The sequence below is a fragment of the Lissotriton vulgaris genome, chromosome 1_1 (assembly GCF_964263255.1).
Source record: "Lissotriton vulgaris chromosome 1_1, aLisVul1.2, whole genome shotgun sequence".
NCBI lineage: Eukaryota > Metazoa > Chordata > Amphibia > Caudata > Salamandridae > Lissotriton > Lissotriton vulgaris.
The window spans coordinates 350,492,780-350,513,816 of NC_141685.1; the positions used below are offsets into that span (position 1 = coordinate 350,492,780).

At 45.4% G+C, this 21,037-nt stretch overlaps 1 protein-coding gene across 1 annotated transcript in view; it reads right to left on the minus strand.

Moving 5' to 3' along the window:
- The window catches only part of LOC147747165 (cytosolic carboxypeptidase 6-like), a 2,097,334-nt gene that overhangs the window by 2,003,704 nt on the left and 72,593 nt on the right, over nucleotides 1–21,037 (minus strand). The gene's annotated exons all lie outside the window — the stretch shown is intronic.

Consider the following 21,037-nt stretch of genomic DNA (forward strand, 5'->3'; position numbering starts at 1 on the left):
ACAAGTACATACAGTTCGACATATCCCATCAATACCTGAACAATGTACTACCCATCTTTCCTCTCACATCGCAGAACCTCAGAAAATACTATGACATGCAGTGCGATGAGTTCAATATGACCCTGCAAGAGACATAACCTCCCACCCAAACAGCATCGCCACGCCTCACAACGTATCTGAGTAGCTATCAAAAGGCAAGTCTTTGCAGCATTCAAGGTAAGAGTAAAGCATACATTAGTTGCCGCGGTCCAACAGTGCCGGAGCACGCCCTGCCAACAGTCAACTGCAAATCTAATAATAAGTAGCCCAAAATAGCACATGAACTCATTACCGAGGGTCCATTTTGCTCCATCCAGCGCTTCACCACCCCCCTCCCACTGAAGCAGCCCCAACTTGCCAGTAGCCCTTTCCCACCCCCCACCCTTAACAATCCCAACACACTCCAACATTTTCATCATCAGCAACAAGTAAAGTGGGGTATTACCTTTGGGGTGCAACCTAGTCGCGCACATAGCCACGCCCCACACCTCGCCCATCGTTCTGATCGGCCACATTGGGCCTAGTCAAGGTAGTGGGGGTGGCTGGAATACTTTACCACCATAGTCCAGTGCTCGTCCAGTGACCTCCAGCCAGCAAGTGAGACGTCCATCACGTAGGTCCCATCAGAGGGTCCGAGACGGACACTCACGGAATAGATCAGCAAACAGGGACGCAGTGTTCAGTATTACTCATCTTCATTTGCCGAGTGGAAATCCTCTTGTCTGTCTTCTCCATTGCGCCTGTTCTCGGCACGTTCTCGTTTTAGTTTCTTCATGAAGTCTTCTACCTGCTGCGGGCTTGTAAAAAATGCTGTTTAGCTTGATGCGTCACCCTCAATTTAGCTGGGTATAACAGTGCATAGTCCACTTGTAGTGCTCGGAGCTTCTTCTTGACTTCGAGGAATTTACGACGCTGTTCCTGTACCACAGGGGTGAAATCCGGATAGATGGAGAAGCTGACCCCTCACACGTAAGCGTGTGGTTGGTGCGTGCTGCCCTCAACGCTGTATCACGATCTCGATAAATCAGGAGTCTCGCAATGATGGGTCGTGGTGGGGCTCCAGGATTGGGCCTCGGTCTCAATGAACGGTGCGACCTCTCAATAATAAATTGTTTGGAGAACGCCCCAGGGCCAATCGCCGCAACAAGTATCTTCTCCACATATTCCTCCATGCGCCCCGTGTTGGTCGATTCTGGCACACCTATTACGCGGATGTTATTGCGATGACTTCGGGCTTCCAACTCCTCATTCTTAGCGGCTATGACCCTGAGGACATTGTCCATTCTCGCCAATTGTGTCGTGTGGGCGGCTGTTGTGTCATCATTCTCGGATATGCGTTGTTCAGTTGCAGTGATGCGTTCTTCGTGAATATCAATTTTTTGAACCATAGCGTCCATTCTCAAGGACATCCTGTCGACTTTGTCCACTATAGTGGCGAATCCCTGCCGCATTTCCTGCATCATCTGTTGCAGTTCGGACGCAGCGGGCCGGTGCCAGTCTCCGTAGTCATGGTGGTTTGCAACCCTCCCACCTCCTGTGAGCTTCTCAGTCCTTTTTTGGACGTGGCGGATTCAAACGACAGTTTTGGTTGCCGGTTATCGGGTTTGCCCATGGCAGGCCTCCTGTAGGGACTCGAGGCAGATGGTAAATTGCGGTGTAGTCGGTTGTCGCAAAGTGGGCCAGAGTCCGAGTTCATTAGCGAGAGTTTCACTCCAAGCAGTCTTCTTTTTTGTAGATATTGCGAGGCGCGTGGGGGGGCTAGAATAATCAGGGAACAATGGTGAGCACAGAGTAATCTAAGTTAGGAGAGCAGCCTCAGCATAGGTAGTAGAAGCAGGAAGTATGCTGATTGGAGTCAAGGGCCGCCACAATTCTGAGTAGTTTGTCTAGACCAAGAGGCAACATTAATACGCATTAACCCAGATGTGTAAGGTAAGTCCCAGCCCGGTATCAGCAATAAGCTCCCAGGAAACCTGCAGGGGAGAACGGGGACTTAGGAGCCCAGAAAAGGCAGTTGGCTGCCAGGCCGCGTCTCCTGAGGTAGCCAGTATGTCGCAGATAGGCGGGTGATCTCTCTGGACCCAGCGGGCAAAGCAGAGGTCTTTGGCTCACACGATCGCGGCTCTCCAGTTAGGGGGGGGGAGCGGTGAGTGCCCAGCAATCGGTAGGTTGCCCAGCATGAGTAGCAGGAGGAGGGAGACCAGCGAACAGCCACGCGCACCCCAACCGGCCATTTTCCACAGTAACTGGTGCCTGGGGAAAGATGTTGAGACCGGTCGGGAGCTCCGTGCCTGACCTCCACGCGCGGTACTGTGCGGTGAGGATGCTCGTAAAAACATGGTGTCTAGGGGCAACTATAGCATAATCACGGCGTACTAAATGTATTAACTGTAGTATTTAGCGGCGGTCCTGCTCTTAGCTCAGCTTATTGGTAGTTACAGATCTTTATTTTCTTTTCTCTCTCGGTTTTTTTACGGAGCACCGCAAGTGCTTTAAAAAGCCTGTCTCCTACCTGCGGTATAATTGCCTTTGCCGGATAACGTCTCAACTCTCCATGCTGATCCCGGTCAGCGTTCGAAATCCTGTCCAAGATTCTCCCCCAGCCCCCGCTGTTGCAGCAGCGAGCAGCGGGAAACCGAGCCTGCTCATCGGTGATTCGGCGTTCAGCACAAGCACAGACGCCGAAAAGTGGGAGGCTGCTCTGCAAGCGCAGCGAAACTGCAGGAAAGCAGTGAGCCGATTTTCATTCTGTGTTAGAGGTAAGGCGGGGGGGTTAGAAGTGATTAGAGCTCGGGTACACTCCCCCGGGGGCCTCCCTAGTTCTGAGGCTCAGCAAAGTAACAGGAGAGTTACGCAATTCCCTTCTACAGAGTCATTGGTTAAGATATACCAGCCTCAGTTCAATAGCACATTGTCTATAACTGACACGCCAGTTTTGGGAAGCCTGTATAAACTATTCGCCCCTGACTACCTGTTCCTGGTGAATCATTTGGTGGGAGCTTGTGAGAACAATATATTGCCACACTACCTACAACTACAACTACAACTACAATTACAACATACCACTATAAGGAGGTTGGGTGGAGTAAAAGTGGAGGGGCAGAAAGAAAGCACAGTTTGCGTTTCCTCACCCCCAGTAATCCCAGTAATCCCTGAACTATCAAAGCAGACAGGGGTTTTAGCAGTTTCAGTGCCATAGGTAAAATTGACACTATAGTAGATAAAGTAGATAATTTGGATCTGGCTGCTAAACCCGAAACTGAACTTGATCCGGTTCAGCAGGAAAAGTCCACTTACTGCTTAAGGAACAGGCAATTTCTCAAAAAATCAGCTCCTCCGGTTCTTAAACAACCTGTAATTCCGCGAATCACAAAGAGAGTTTCGCGTAAAGCCCCTAAATTAGATAAAGGGATACCATTAAATAAGAAAGGAGGGTCAGAAGGGAGGCTGGAAGTAGCTGAAAGGAGGAGAAAATCTGTAATAAAAATCACACCTTCCTTGAGGTCTTATTTTAAAGTGCAGGACAAAGTCCATAGTATATCTGTAATGGAAATGTCTGCCTCACCGGTGTTATCTCAGCCACTATCGGGAGACACAAGCGACCCGAGCAACTTTTAGGCAGAAATCTCGATGAGGGAGTTAGAGAATCAGGATCATGAGGTGCCACAGACGACAGCCCAATCTCAGGATCTGATCTCGAGGTCTTCTTCCAGCCAGACCCTGAGTCAAACAATAATTATACCTCAAGGCTCTTCTGGAACTGTAACTACCCTGAGCTGTCCAACTATGCCTCCTGCTTCAGATTTGGAGAATGCTATAAATATCAAATCCCTTGACTCCTACACCTCAGATATATCTAACATTAACTCTAAATCTGACAAAACTCATTGTGAGCCTAGTAGCAGTATGGAGGTCCTAATGGAAAAAATGTTTGCTGAGATGACATCCAGATTTAAGATATCAGAGGAAAACCAAATCAAACTCCATGATAGATTCGAATCATTGGACTCAAAGTTACTGGCACTAAATGAGAGAGTCTCCACAGTGGAAGCGGTAGCTGTGGGTCTGACTAAGAGGGTGGAAGCATCAGAACGAAATATTAGAGACTTAAAACCAAAGGACAAAACTATGGAGGAAAAGCTGGAAGCCTTGGAAAATCAGTCTAGAAGATCTAACTTGAGAATTCTTAATGTGCCGGAAGGACGAGAAGTGTCAGATATAAAGAAATTTATAATATCGCTAATAGAGGATTATTTTCCATGGAGTAAAACCCTAGACCTGGAAAATGACATTCAGCGGGTACACCGTGATCCTTTTGGGAAACCTAAAGAGAGGAAGAATCCAAGGAAGATCTTGGTGAAATTTAGATCTTACAATATCAAAGAGAGGATTCTGAGTGAAGTACTAAAATGTGGAGCATACAACAGGGATGACTGGTCTTTTAGGATCCGATCTGACATTGCGAAAGTGACACAAGACAGGCAATGGGAACTGGGTCAAAAAATGCCCGAACTAAAATCACTCGGAGCTACAGTCCAAATGAAGTTCCCGGCTTCACTCAGGATTATGTGGAGGAATAAGATGTATAACATCAAAGATCCTCTTGAAGTTGATAATCTTTTAGTACAGATGCGGGATCAAATTCAAATTCAAGCCCAATCCCATTCCTAGCCTGAATGTACGTGTTCTAGACGGTATATACCTAAAATGAAGAAATGAAAACAAGTATTAAGACATACTTACAACACTAGTATCCTCAACTACCTTAATTGAATGCAGGCACGGGGCTCAAAGAGGGCTATAATTAAGGCCCAAAGGAAAGGGAGGCTTACCCAGGGAGGGTATGTGTCTCCCCATCCCTCCTTTTTTCTTTTCTTTTTTACGTTTATCTTATATAACCACAACTACAAGTGGTCTTCAGCACTTTTAAGAGGGGAGGAGGGGGGGGAGCACATGGGGGTTGGGAGCAAAATAGGGAAAAACATAAAAAAAAGTCCTCATCTTAAAGCAAAGGAGATAATCAGGAACCATTTGATTAATAATGGATGCCATACACTTTACAGAGGGAGATGGGAAAAAACCTGAAGAATATAAAAATAATCACCTGGAATGTTAATGGGTTAAGAACTAAGAGCAGAAGAAGGAAAATCTTTGAATATCTAAAATCTGCCGATAGCGAAATCTTAATTTTACAAGAAACACACCTACTTAGAAAAGAATGGGAAGAGATCATTAAAACTCTTCATTGGGTTGAGGATTATGTTTGTACTGACCAACAGTGCGTCACAAAAGGGGTTGTTATCCTCATAAAAAAATCTTTGAAGGCAAGAATCTTATCATCCGAGACAGACCCTAAGGGGAGATGGGCTCTAGCTAAGATTAGCATACTTAATAGCACCTTTATTTTAGCCGGGTATTATGGCCCTAACATAGATGATCCTACCCCATTACAATCATTATACTCCCATTTGATTTCGGTAAATTTTCCTGTGATTCTAGGCGGAGACTTTAATATAATTTTAAATCCAAATACAGATCGGCTCCCAAAAAGAAAACAGGTCAGTCTGCCTAAAATGAGAGAATGGTTGGGAATATATAAAAGAGACCTAAACCTAATTGATGTATGGAATGAGAAGGGCACCAAACAGGATAGGTTTACCTTTAATAATAAAAAGCTCGGTATACAATCAAGAATTGACTATTTTTTTATAGATCAGGGGCTAGTAGAAAATACTCATAAACTGATCCACCTTCCCGCTCATCTCTCATTCTGTCCTCCTAGACCCCATAATAATTGACCAACTTACACAGGAGACAGAACTATATTTCCAAGACAATAATGGGAGTGCTTCACCCCAAGTGGTCTGGGACGCACATAAGGCAGTAATAAGGGGCAAGATCTGTGGCTTGGCCATTCATAAATCAAGAGATGCAAAAAAAGAGATCCAGAAAATAGAAGTGAATATAAAAACACTGGACCGACAGATCTTGATAGACACTTCACCCTTGAGATGTCAAGACTTAATTAAGGAAAGGCTCAAATTGAAGGAAAATTTATTGACATTACTAGAAGGCAAAATTAGGGAAAGATGGGAAAGCAGTAAACTTGCCCATTATGAGTATGGAGAGGGCTGCGGGAAGATGCTCGCATGGAAGCTTAAAACAGACCAAGCTAGAAATAAAATAAACTGTATAGATCCAACAGACAGCTCTCAAAATGGGTTTGAAGAGAAAGTAATAAAAGAAGAATTCTCGGTCTTTTTTACCAACCTCTACACTGAGGACTGTAATCCAAAAATTGAGGAAATAACCAATTTTCTACAGGCACAAAATATTCCAGTCTTAACTCCAGAGGAAAAATAAAATTTAAATAGTGAAATAAAAACAGAAGAGGTTGTCCAAGCGATAAAAAAACTAAAGAGAGGAAAAGCTGCAGGTCCTGATGCCCTCCCAAATGAATTCTATATAAAGCTAAAAGATACGCTGGCTCCCCAATTAACAATTCTATTTAACAAGATTTTTATAAAGAACGTTAAAATCCCGGAGTCATGGAACGATGCTACCATATCTATTATCTTGAAACCAGGTAAAAACCCCAAAAAATGCAAATCCTATCGCCCAATATCCATCCTAAATTGTGACTATAAGATCTTTACTCAAATCCTGGCAAAAAGATTGGGGAAAATAGCGGGGTTACTAATAAACTCTAATCAAAAGGGCTTCATGGCAGGAAGGCATCTTCAGGATCTCACACATGAGTTGATCGGGGCAATTGATATCGCTATTGTAGAGAAAATCCCACTATCAATAATTACGATTGACGCTGCCAAAGCGTTTGACAGGGTAAACTGGTCCTACCTAAGTGAGGTATTAAAGAAATTTAAACTGGGGGACAAATCATAAAAGTCGTAGAAAATATTTACAACTCGCTCAGAGCCAAAATACTAATTAATGGTCACCTAACTAACAACATCCAAATAGGTAGAGGTACACACCAGGGATGCCCCCTCTCCCCCCTGCTTTTTAATTTCTATATTGATCCGATTGCAGAATATCTTAGGAATCTCCCTTCAATCTCCCCATTTTGCTATCAAGGGTGGCACAAGAAAGTTGCTTTATATGCAGACGATCTCATGATCTTTACTTCAGACCTAGAAGAGGCTCTCAAAACAACAGAAGAGACCTTAATAAACTTTGGGAGGATATCTGGTTATCAGATAAATCAGACAAAAACTGAAACTGTAAGCTGGAATGAAAATTTCGTATCCCCCTTTAGTAAAGAAAAGATAAGATACCTGGGTATTGATCTGGTAAAGGAGATTGATAGAATTACCCAAATAAATTTTCATAGGGTAGAGATGGAGGTAAAAAAGTTACTGAAAGTCTGGAGAGCTCTGCCCTTAACATTCCTGGGTAAATCGAACATCATAAAAATGGCAATATTACCAAAATTCACCTTTATTTTTAACGCTATCCCGCTCGAGTTCAATAGAGACAAGATAAAAAAGATGCAGGGAGACCTATCCAGTTTCATATGGTCTTCTAAAAAACCAAGAATCGCATGGCGTAAATTAAGAAGATCTAAAGAGCAAGGAGGTATAGCAAGCCCAGATCTACTAGAATACTGCAGGGCCTTCCAATTTAAAAGTATTAGAGTGTTGTTGGGTCCTTATGAAAACTATCCATTATACCTACGAATTTTAACAAATAATACCAGCCACTTTCTCTACAAATTCGGTCATCCGAAGTTCTTTAAAAAAATTAAATTGAAGGTCCTGAAATCTGCAGCTAGACTGTGGTACTGTATTAGATCTACAGTGGATATCCCCTTTTACAGTGATAAGGCCCCGATCTGGGATTCTCAGATCACACCAGACTGCCTTAAAGACAGTTTAGCGATACCGCTAAGATCAGCAGGAATAACGGAATGGAGACAGCTCCTGTTTCAAAATAAACTTCTTGACTGGGATATATTATCTCAATGCACGAACTCCACTCTCTCGAAATTTAAATATTACCAACTACTGAGTTGGAGAAAGTCCCTCAAAGAAACTAGAAAAGGTAACACCGCCCTGGAGATAAAGATGCAGATGTCCAAACCATTTCCGAAAGAAATTTCCTTCTGGTACTGGGCTCTAATCTCGGCTGGGGAGGACGACTTCCGAATTCCAGAAAGTATCTGGGGAAAAGACCTGCCGACGCTGAATACAAGTGATACATGGCAAGTATCTATGAGCATATGCTGGTCTATTGTAACGTCTGCTGCTCTCAAAAGAAATCATTTACTCACTGTACACAGAGCCTACTGGACACCGAAAAGATTATCCAAACTGAACGGGGCCACAGTGAAGAGCTGCCCAAAGTGTGGTTTACAGATGGCTGATGACTTACATATGTTCTGGCGTTGTCCCAGCCTGGACGCCTTCTGGAAAGAAGTGGGTACTACCTTAGAAGAGGTTTGTGGAAGACAACTTTCTGTAAGTATCGACCTAGTTATCTTTGGGGTCTCAAGTACGAATGTAGGAAGACCTTTTACTAAAGCTCAAGAGAACTTAATTTTCATACTGATTCTCTTGGCAAGAAGGGAAATTTGTGTAAAATGGATAATTCCTGTGCCCCCCACTCATAATGAATGGCTGGCTTCAGTTTTGAAAGTGTTCAACCTAGATAAAAATAAGAAACATGCCTCTAAAAAATATAAATTCTGGGACTTGTGGGAAGAATATCATAAGAGGTGAATTTAATGGAGCAGTATATATATATTGTGCATGTAACATTCCTGGATTTCCCATTACTTCCTCTGTAAACTGTCCAATGATTACGCTATTGCAACAATGTCGAGGAAGGCTTGTAAGAGTAGCAAATATGGCTAGCTCAACCTACTTACATGCAACAACCCTTCTCCTTATAAGTGTACGGACGTAAGGGGTCTCTTTTCTCAGGGGAGCCACAAAGTTGAGAAAGGTCCCTGAAAACTCCTTACTTTTACCTGTTGCGTAATGAGGACAAAAAAAAAAAAAGTAACTGGAGCCTCCAGGATGGGTACAAAGTTCTCCGGGGTGTGGGGGTATCAGGCCCCAGTGCGGGAGTGAAGGGAGGGCAGTTCAGCAGCCAGGGTCCCTGCCCTACTATGCAGCGACCGGGCGTAGAGCAGGCAGTGTCGAGTGTGTGGCCAACGAGCAGGATGGTCAGCCGGGCATGCACGGCAGTATCACGCCGTACCGTCAGCAAAGCATGGCCGCTATTCACCCCGGCTGCCCGAACTCCGCTGCACACAGCGCCCCAGCGCCGGCAGGAGTAGTCGCAATCCAGAGGCAGATGTGTGGAGACTAGGCGGCGGTCTTTCCCGGACAGTTCGGGGGGGTCCTTACTTGAATTCGGCTACGGCCGATAAATGCTACGCCGGAGTGCACAGACTGGGCCCAGTCGCCTCGTGGTGCGCCGCGGTCTCACGTAGGTCGCCGGTCCCACAAGGTCCACCAGCCGCTGCCAATCCGGTTTTCGGTTGGAAGTTCCAGGCGACGTAGCTTCAAATCCGCAAATCGCAGAGCGTGCAATTTTCGCCGAGGCCCCTTGACTGCAGTCTCTCCGCTTAAGAATGGTCAGGACGAGCAAAGGAGGTGGAAATGGAGGATAAATAACGGATTTGAAATCCAGGCTGCAGGAGCCTCACATCAGTGCGGCCATACTGCTAGTGCGCCCTCTAGCGCCCCTCGTGATTTTTACATTCTGTGTTTGAAAATACTATTTTTAGAAAGTATGTATTTTCTTGCTTAGCCATCCAGTGTGCCTTTGCTAGGATGTGTATTGACTGTTTGGCTCTGGAGCGACAGGGGCTGTGGATGTACAGTGGCTCCAGAGAGTCTGGTTGAGTCAAAGCAAGGCTGAATAGGCCTGGTGTGCATTTGGAGTGGTGGGAGGAGTAGCACCTGCACCTGAATAGGGCTCTGCCTGCCTTCCACAATGATGGCTTCGCCTCACTGTGGTGTGTCTGGAGCCAGGGCTCACACTGACAATGGAGGTTGTTGTGCACTTGCAAAGTGCCCCCGGGAACTGGTTTGGGCTGGGCTCACAGCCCTGGTCCGGAGAGAACAAAGAGATTTTCTGTATTAAAAGCGGGGCCCAGACCCCAGACTTTCAGATCACTTCTGGGAATCAAGTGGAATCTATACCAAGGAGAAGAGCCGGAGAAGCTGAGGAGGAATACTGCCCTTGTGCAGTTTGCTGTCTGGGGTTGGCCTGCAGGAGCTACTTGCTGCCAAGGAAAGGAGAAAGGACGTTCGTGTTTGCTGTGTCCCCTGCTTGAGGAAGATCTCCAAGGTCTTTAAACTGAGTGTTCCTCCTGTTCTGAAGTCTCAGGGACACAAAGACTTCACCACCAGCTCCCTTGAACTTCCTTGCTGGGAGTTCTGACCTGCTAAGAGGTGCCTGCTGTTGATTTGGACCTCTAGAGGCTGAAAAAGGTAACACAACTCTAAGAAGCACAATGCATCCACACAGGTTTCGGACTTATTGCTGAAGAAATTGTCTCAGTCCCTGACCACGGCTCAAGAAATCGCAGCATGCCGCATCGAGTGCACCAATCTCTGAAGTCCAAGATCACTGCACCAATTCAGATGCAAGGCCTGCTGTGGGGCTTCAAGAATCCGCAAATCGTCCCGGATTGTCGCATGGCATTGAGGCACCAAATCCGTCGCATCATTGGGGTACACAGTAAAAAAACGACGCATCACCTCCCCACGCAGTAAGAAATTGGCGCATCACCTCCCCAGGAGCAAGGAACTGATGCATCACCTTCCATGAGTGTAAGGAACCGACGCCTCACCTTTCCTGCGACCCTTTTTGTTTGTGTGCACGACACATCCAAGGGACTTTGTGGAGGAGTGTGGCTCAATGGTTAGAGCGGCAGACCTTGATGCAGAGTTCTGGCCAGGGACCAGTGTTCGATTCCCACCTCGGCGGGTCTCGAGCTCATAAATTCCTCTGACCGGATATTCTCGCCTCAGTGCCTATTCTAATCATGGGTCCCAAGGTGCAACTCTGGGCAATAGCTTACTTAATCTCCACAACAGCCCCAACAGCGCAAGGGATGCCTGGTTTCACCATGGAGGTGCCCAGGAGTGGACACTTCACACGGAAAGCCAGGAAGGGTTCCTGAGCGGTATGAGTACAAGCGCCGGGAGACCCCGGTCCGGGGTAACTGTGCGCTATACTAGTACAACACATTTACATTTATTTGTGCGAAAAGTGTTGCATCTGCAAGTTGCTTTGAATTGAACTACTTAAACCATTTTAAAGTCATATTTGTATTATTGTATTGTGGATTTTTGTCATTTTGGTCTTGTTTGGTTTATATAAAGATTACTTATTTTTCTAAACTGGTGTGATGTCCATTTGTAGTGTTTTCACTGTATTACTGTATGTGTCACAAATGCTTTTCGCACTGCCTCTGAGATAAGTCTGTCTGCTTGTGCCAAGCTACCAAGGGGGTGAGCAGGGGTTATTTTAGAAGTGTATCCCCCCTACCCTGACTAGGAAGAAGGGCACCTACTTGGACAAAAGTACAAACCACTGCCAACTAGAGACCCCCTTTTCTAACAGTTCACCAGACATTATCTTGTGGCACTGCTTCTGTTATGTGGTGGTTCTGAGGAAGCTCTATCTCTCATGCAGTCACACCTTTACTGCAGATTTTTGGACCTACATACAATATTTATCTAGTGGTCTCAAAAGCTGCATTCCTGATAGGGTTGTACCTCCACCAGTTCTGAATGGATCATAAACTATCCAATATTTGTAGGCTCTTGGTCGGCTCAGGACCCATTGACATCTATAGTTAGGCAGCCCTCAGAAATTAGCATCTGTCTGAGTTCTTTCTGGTGCCCTTCACTCATCACAGTTGATTTGTGAACACTCTATGATATTATTTTGTATATGGAAACAAACCTTCTCCTCCCAAACCTCTTGCATGCACTCTGATATAACTTCCTTCCATATTTGTTCCCAACTCTTTCCTTACATACCTTCCTAGTTTTTCCCCCTGTTTGCTGTTCAATCTCTTCATCCATGTTAATGAGCCATTCTCCCACTATATGTTTACCACTCTCTTTGGAATTCCTACCCTCTCTAATTTTCTTAAGGCTCTGCTCCTGTCACTTCTTCTTTCCTCCTTCTCCTTGTCAACCTTGCCCCTCTTTTCTTCTCATACCCAACCCTCCCTACAGCTCCCATTTGAAACCTCTCTTTCTCTTGCCACCTCTATTTCCTAATTTACTCATAATATATGGCTTTATTTCCTATGTTACTTATACAACCTACCCTCTACCATTGCTGGCTTCAAATATCTTCACTCCAACACCTCATTCTACCTTCGCCCATCCTGAACCCACACTCCTTCCTATGAGCCCAAACACAGAATATAGAAACTCTCCTCATCTACTATCATCCTTTCCTCACCCTACGAGGGCTCATCAATCCTCAACATAACAACCTTTACTTATGCTCTGCAGTGCTTCCTCCCTGCATGCCCACCCCATTGCCAGAATCCTTTCATGTTTACTGTTGCCTCTCAAACACCACACCATAATCAATCTCCATCTCCCTTAGAAAATCCTCCCAAATCTTCAAATTTTCTTCTTCTCTTCTCAGAGTCTGCTGAAAATCTCTATTGTCGATGTCTACTAGACCCATTATACAATCAACCGGATAACACTAACCACCTCCCACCTTTAAATGCCACCAGGATTTCTTCAACCTAAATGCTACCTGCATGACAGAATAACAGTTTGAATTTTTGGTAGAAACTATGGATTATTGTATGGTGTGGTTGTGGGACATCACGGTGTAATAATGACAATCAGGTCCAGTCAGGGTCATTTGCAAAGCCTAAGCTCCATGCTGGGTAGCTGCATCACTTAACAGTCAGGCTTTATGGAATAAGTGTAAGCATTAAGATGTACCAAAACATTAAATACTTAGAATACAAGGCGCATAGAAATCCAACACCAATTTATAAAAATAGGTTATATTTTCATCTTTAAATAGACACCTGAATGATGAGAATAAACAATAGATCACTGCTTTTATCTCAATGAAAAAAATAATTGTAATTCACAGACTAGCCGCTTAGGGTTAGCCATGACAAGCAAGTTGAAAATGGCTAAATGGGCACTCTTATACGGGCCAACTCCGGTAGGGGACAAGGCAGAGGGACCAGACTTGTTACGTTTAGCATTCTGCAGTCTGATTGAGAATAATTAGGCTGGACCGCTGTTGAAGACAATGGTAGTGGCCTGATGTAAAGGATATAGGATGCTGAGGATTCTGGGGATGCGGGGCTGGTGCGGTAGGTCTTCCTGTGGCCACCCATTTGTCCTCGTGCTTGGGGGCGGGGGCATCTTTGGCCTCAGGTGTCTTTCTCCACGGTGTCAAGGTAAAGTCCAGTGCAGGTCCAGTTGCCACTGGTCAGCTGGTGTCCAGGTACAGCAAACCCAGTTGTCTCCATGAACTGCCCAAACCTTTCTTGCAGGGTGACTAGAGACACTCGGATGGGATCCACCGGTCTAGTGAACTCAGTGGCACCTTATCAGGGTTAGGATTTCAACTCCCAGGCTGCACCACGGCATGCAGCAGTGGTCAAGGTTCTTTGCGCTGGCATCACAAGGGTGAAGGCTTGTCTGGCACACATGGGCATCTTTTCCACCAGTGGGACAGCAGTCTCACTTCCTCTCTTTGCCAGTCTTCAGGTCTGCAGGTGCAGTCCAGTCTTTGGTGCAGCCTCTCTTTTCTGGGTCCAGGGAGCTGCTGAACAATGCTTCTTCAGTCTTCTTTCGAGGCCAGTAGTGATCTGAGGTCTGAGTGCCGGGGGTGCTACTTTTATGCCTCCTATGAGCTTAAGGGGTGATGGTGACTAACTAACCAATAGGCTAAAAGTTTCCTTCATACCTAATGCCTACGTTCTGTGAAATGTGGCACCTAGCTATCACAGAGTGTATTATTCTGCCCACTCTCATCATGACCATACCCTTCTCTCTCTCTATAGAGTTCCCTAGCCCAACCCATATGTGTGGCTATCTGGGAGCTGGTTTAACACAGGCTTTCCCTCCCTGCCTGAAATATTACTTGTCTGCCTAAACAAAAGAGCAGCCCCTTTCTTAGTGTTACCAATATTTTCCCTCCAAAAGCAACTTTTCCTTTGGAACTCGCCACTTGGGCTCACACCCACTCTAGCCATCCAGCCAAGAGAAGGTCACACCTCTTCCCTCAGTAGGTCTTTTGTTCCTCTTCCTTTCCTACTCTCCCTAGGAGGACAGCAGGCTGTCTCGAGGACAGCAGCTGTTTGCAACAGAAAACGGATACTGGAAGGCTTGGGCAACAAAAAGGCAACTTTCGAATGCTGCTACCTGTAAAATAGTCCCATTGGGCAACAAGTCAGGTTTAATGCAACAATTCTTTTGATACGTTGAAGTATCAGATTTAGTAGTCCCATCTGGAAGCTAGCATAGCTGGGTTGGCAGCATGTAACTCCGTACTAGAGAATGGGGCTACTAGCATTAGTACAGTGATAACAACAATGCAGGATTTTTACTGTCAGGACATGTAAAGTCATCAAAAGATATGTTCTTCTTTTTAACATAATGCACCCTGCTTTAGGGCATTTTGTTTTTTAAAGCAACAATTAAACAAAGAAACAATTAGGCACTCATAGCTGGCTCATTTGCAATATTTTTAGTCTAATTCTGGCAAGAAATATGACTGTATAGTGCACACCATATTGGTACTTCTTGGAACTTAAAAGTATTGGAATTTGTGAATTTGTGAAGGGGTAGGTACATCCATCCGATTCCTTAAAATTTATTTGAGCAACTTTGTGATAAGTGCCAGAGAGAACGGTGAAATAGATTTTATAATGTCAGTCTTTGTACCATCGTATCTTACAAGCTTGTTAGTCTTGCTGAACATCAACATTTTCATAATCTCAGCATTTCCTACTTCCCTCTGTCTTTGAATCCCCTGTTAAAAACTGAATATTAACTTTTACTAAATATTGTCATTGGATTTCTAGATCGCTTTAAGGAGAGTTGAATAATTGATGTCCCCAGATTTCTGAAACATTAGCAGCAACCTTCAATTAACACTTTTCATTTGATGAATAGAGACATTTTTTTTTGCAGAGCACTTTTTCCTATTTTTCCCCAAAAAACAAACTTTAGCTATATTTTGCCTATTTTCTCAATCACCTCTAAAGGAACCCACAAGCCCTGGGTACCCTTTGGAATCTCCCTAATGTTGGAAAAAAAAATGCAAATTTGGTGTGGATACCTTATGTGCAAAAAAGGTTTTGGAGGCCAATGCGCGAGCTACCCCAAATAGCCACAAAAGGGCTTAGCATTCTAGGGACAAAGGCTTAGCAGCCAAGGGGTTAAAACCAGACTTATTGGCTTTGCCAGTGTTTGTTGTGAATATAGGTGCACTGAAGGACTGGGTTCTTTTGGACCCAGCGGTGCCAGGGCACAACACCTGAAACCTTCGTGGGTAACCTGCTCCGGCGTACAAGTCACAGAGACACGGGACACTTCCTTCGGCGTCAAAGATTCAAGGTTTATTTGCTGCAGGGAACACAGAAGTCACAGGAAGTACATCAAGTGTAGTTCGGGGAGACTGCTTCAAATTGGTTCTGTGGATCGCTCCTTTTATACAGTTTTTACCCATAGGATAACATGATACACAAAAGTTTACAACCCGGTTCCCACAATTAGCCCCCAGAGGGGTCGCTTTGGTCACTTTGAAACACACACAAGGTCCGGGACATAAGTACGGAAACATTTGGCGGTTCCCAACTGTAAAAACCCATCTTCCCACCATTAGCAAATTCCAATCAGCAGTAAAGTAGATCGAAATAAGAACAAAGACAGGTGCAGAGGAAGACGGAGACAGTGGGGAGATCGGAAAGGGTGTAAAAGGGGAGGTATCGGGAAACACGAGATACAGGCATCAAAGGGATGTGCCTAATGAGATGCACGGCTGAGACAATAAGCCCGTGCGGCAAGATGAGCCTCGAGCGGCGCCATCTGCCTTACAGCAGCAACCCCCTTGTCATAAAGACACTTTCAAAGAACACGTGTCTTCCGCCAATATCTTGGGAGTCCCAGGGTCGCGAAGCGGACAGCGTCCGTTCGCTGGCTACTTGAGGGCAAGAGACAAAATGGATGCCGTATCTAAGATGGAACCCGTGGGTACAGATGAAAAACCCACATAACAAACGAACGGTTTAAGTTAGCACAGCGAAACTGCGCACACTTACTAAACTCGTCATTTGCGGTTCATAGATACCAGACTCGACCATATTCGTGCGAGTCGAAAACATCACTTACAATTGTCACGGAACCTCAGACGCTCCTTTTGCCCTCATGTAGGCAAGCACTAGTCGGAATCATATTCGATATTCATCAGACCATCGAGATGTTGTTGTAGCATAGCTCTGTCCAACCGAGTCCCCTTGGTAACAGATGGTTGTCTCATACACGTTGTAGCACAGAGGCCACATAAGGCAGGACCACACTGCACGCAAAGGCAACACGTGAACAGGAACACTACCACAACCCCGATGATCATCAGAATCTTCCAACCCCAAGTCGACATCAGGCCCCAAAACCATCCAAGTAGCGTCCAATCCCCTATATCCACGTGTATGGATTCGGAGATCTTATGCAACTTCGAGATGGCTTGATAGACAGTAGGAGCATTATCTGGAATGAAAATGCAGCAGCTCGAATGGATCACCTTACATACCCCACCGCGATCTGCTAAGACGACATCTAAAACCATACGGTTTTGTAACGTCATAAGTCTCTCCGCCTGAAGTTCTGTGGTGATATTACCAAGGGCACTGGCAGTAATATTAGCTGTCGATTCTACCACTCGAGTCAACTGTCTCAGGTTCCTACTATTAACCATAGGTCCCCAAAACGGGAGGAAACCCTTGAAAAAGTCTCCTGCCTCTTGACCGGCAGTATCCTCTTCGCTAATTACCCCTCGTACAACTCTAGTCTTATGATAATCGGCATCTACAGTGAACGTCGGAGGCAACAGATTTGCAATGAAACATGAGCCCATGAAGTCTGCGGGCAACCATGTATATGCACGATCATAACAGATAAAGTAGGTACCCTTGGCAGCCAGAAACACAGGGGACGAGAACATTGGCAGAACGTAACTTTCAGTGCAAGCACTTGCTCCAAGTGGGGCTTGCGAACCACGACCCATAAGACAAAGATTACCAGTGTGGGGTACGACCCATATTGGAGGCGAGCTTTTAAGCTGCTTTTCACTAGTGAACATACTATATTCCCCTCTACTTAGGACCCTATAGGCTTGTACCTCTTCTTCAGGGATAAGAAAAGGATCATGGATCTCATCCTCCATATCCTCTATTGCCATCGATAGCAGCCTCTGATACGAGGTAGGACCAGAGTAGGGGGAACGTTGTTCTTGAATGGGGTGGAAACCCAGTGCGCTTCGAAACATTGTTTGAAATGCTCGAGCTGACCCTTGGGAACTATACGGTAACACCAGATATGGAATTCCCTTACCCGTAGTATGTGGCATCAACCCACACACCCAACAATTAGTAGTGTTAACCACTAACTGATGCTGATGGAGGAGCTGAATAAAGGAATTGTTGCGGAATTCTACACGTCTAGCCTGCTCGTGTTCCGGTAACATATGAAAGGAATGAGGAGAAGCAGTGGTGGTAAGATTAGGGTAAGGAGTAGGAGTAGGTATAGCAAGTAAGAAGTAGGACATAGTGTAATACACCCCACCTGTCAAAAATGCAGAAGCAGTCAGAAACAATACAAACAATTGAAATATAAAACATTTGGTACGACTGAGTTGCTGCAGCTTGAATCTGTACGCCTGAGCTCCTTCCAAATCATTCAGCTTCGAAAATGCCATTCCCTACGACCGTCCGCAACGTTTCTTGACGCACTTCGTTCTGTGCAGCAATGGTCAATCCCCAGGAGTTCCTAGGAACCGACGGCCTTTAACCTAGCGTCAAGACCTACTGTCCAGAAGGAAGTACGCGCGCGGCCCTACGGCCCTCAATACACAATATGTATATATATAATGCACAATGTCTCTCAGCTGTGGAAGGAAAAAGATACAAGGAAAGAAGCTTAATATAAAAAATTTCAATGATACGAATGTTCAAAATTGATCATGGGAAACGAGGATATTGCAGTTGTCAATTTCAGCAAAGCAAGAAAATTTTATTTGTCCTTAGTGTGAGATCGCAAAGAATATCGATGTTTCCCGGGACGTGTCTGCTCGTCGAACAAAGGATCCGTTGAAGAGACAGCGTCCTGTTGATCAGTTGGTTGATCTGGTCTTGAGTCTTTTGCTGACAAGTGTTCAACAGTGGCTTTCTGCTGCGCTGAGGGTTCTCCAACAAGCTGTGCGTCGCTAAAAGGTACAAACGCCTGCAATGTTTCTGTTTCTGTTGACGCAATGCCTTTCCTTACCCACGGGTCTGCCGGCAAAGGAATAGGGACTCGCTTACAATGGGTAGCATGTACCCAATTTTTCCGCCCCTCAAGACGAACGGCAGTCCTCGTGGCCAGGAGTACCTGGTAAGGTCCGGTGAATCGGGGGTCCAGATTGTTCTTGCGTGAGAAGTTACGAGTAACCACCCAGTCCCCGGGCTGGAGCTGGTGGCCTGGACCCTCCGTCTGCGTCGGCAAGGCGTCGTAAACCTGTTGGTGAATTAACCTCAGTTTAGCAGTCAAGTCATGTAAGTAGTCAATCAACATTGGATACTTAAGATCAGTGAATATTCCTGGCCTAGGAACCCCCCACACATTCGCAGGACGGCCGAACACTATCTCATAGGGGCTAAGCCCTATTCGGGAGTGTACAGTCGCCCTAGTTGACAATAATGCTAGAGGCAAAGCATCAGGCCACGAAAGTCCAGTCGTAGCCTGAATCTTCGCTAATTTTAGTTTAAGGGTGCCATTGTACCCCTCAACCAATCCAGCTGACTGGGGATGATTGGCGCTATGGAATTTTTGATTAATTCCAAGGCCCTTACACACACTCTTCATCACACTTCCAACAAACTCACTTCCGTTATCTGACCACACGACTCTAGGCATTCCATACCGAGGAAAGTATTCCTTCAGTAGGATTTTCGCAGTAGACAAAGCAGTATTGTCTTTGAGGGGATAGGCCTCGATCCATCGGGAGAATGCGCAAACCACAACCAAAACGTATTTCAGGTTATTGCATCGCTCCATATGGATGAAGTCCAATTGGATCACCTCAAAGGGATACGAAGGAGGAGCAAAACTGCCAGGGGGAGTTGGGGTTCCTTTGCCAGGATTGTACATTATACACACCATACAATTCTTCACCAGACGTTCAGCACACTTTGTAATGCCATCATTCTTCCACACATCAGCCAGCAACTTACAAATGCCTTTCGCGCTAATATGTGCTAACCCATGTGCCATTGTCACAACGGCCAGCACATACGCATCAGGCAACATCCATCTTTTCTGATCTGACAAATCAATCCAACAACCATTCACATCCAATTTTCCCGTACTTTCTTTCCACTTCGTCTTTTCAGTGTCGGTGGCCTCATTCTGAATTGCTTTCACGCTCTCTATGGTATCTTCACACATACTTGATTCTGTAGGCCACCTAACCGAACTCGTCACATACATTCGAGTGCTAAGGTTCCGGGCAGTCTCCTTAGCAATCTCATCTGCAAACGCGTTACCACGACCAACATCATCCGTTACTTTACGATGCGCACTACACTTAACAATTGCAACTTGCGCAGGCAAAGTCAATGCATCCAAAAGATCGTTCACAAGCTGGCCATGCTGTATTTTCGTACCATGCGACGTCAAGAAACCACGCTCTCGCCACAATCGTCCAAAACTATGCGCTACACCGAAAGCATACTGGCTATCGGTGTACACATTCACACGTTTCCCTTTTGCTAACACACATGCTCTAGTGAGAGCAATCAGCTCTGCAGCTTGGGCAGAATTCTTATTCAATCTTGCAGTCTCAACTACAGTATTCAATGTTACAACAGCATAAGCAGTAGTCACATCGCCATTCGGCAACTTAAAACATGACCCATCCACATACAGAGTGCCATCCGGGTCTTCCAATGGGGTGTTTTTAAGGTCCACACGACCTTTTGTTTCCTCTTCTGTCCGCAAGTAACAGTCATGTTCTGCTACTTCATCTGACTCTGCACTAATTGGTAACAAAGTTGCCGGATTTAGGACATTACAACGTTTTATCTGAATATGGCTTGCCAAAAGCGTCAATTCGTACCCAGATAACCTCGCACTCGTCAAGTGCTGAGTTTTCGTTCGATTCAAAAGAGTATCGACTGCATGCGGAACCATCACTGTAAGCATATTATCCATGACCAATCCTGCTGATTGTCGGATGGAGACCGCAGCTGCCGCAGTTGCTCTCAAACAACTCGGCAATGCTCTAGCTACTGGGTCTAAGGTCGAGGAAAAATATGCACATGGACGTTGCTTACCACCAAAAGGTTGCGTTAAGACACTCAAAGCACAACCTTCCCTCTCGTGAACATATAACGTGAACGGCTTGCCGTAATCAGGAGTACCTAACACAGGAGCCGAACACAATGAATCACGCAATTCAGAAAAACTTTTCTGACATTCGTCCGTCCATGGTAAAGGAGTTGAAACATCCTTGCACGTAAGAGCCACCAATGGTTTCGCTAGCAATGAAAAATTAGGAATCCACTGCCTGCAGTACGACGTGATACCTAGAAAGGCACGCACATCTCTTTGGGTTTGTGGCACAGCCATTCGCGCAATCGCTGCAATTCTCTCTGGGGTCAATCTCCTTCCCTCCTTTGACAATAAGTGACCTAGATAGGTGACTTCTTGACAACAATATTGGAGTTTAGAAGGTGACACCTTGTGATTTAACTCACAGAGAT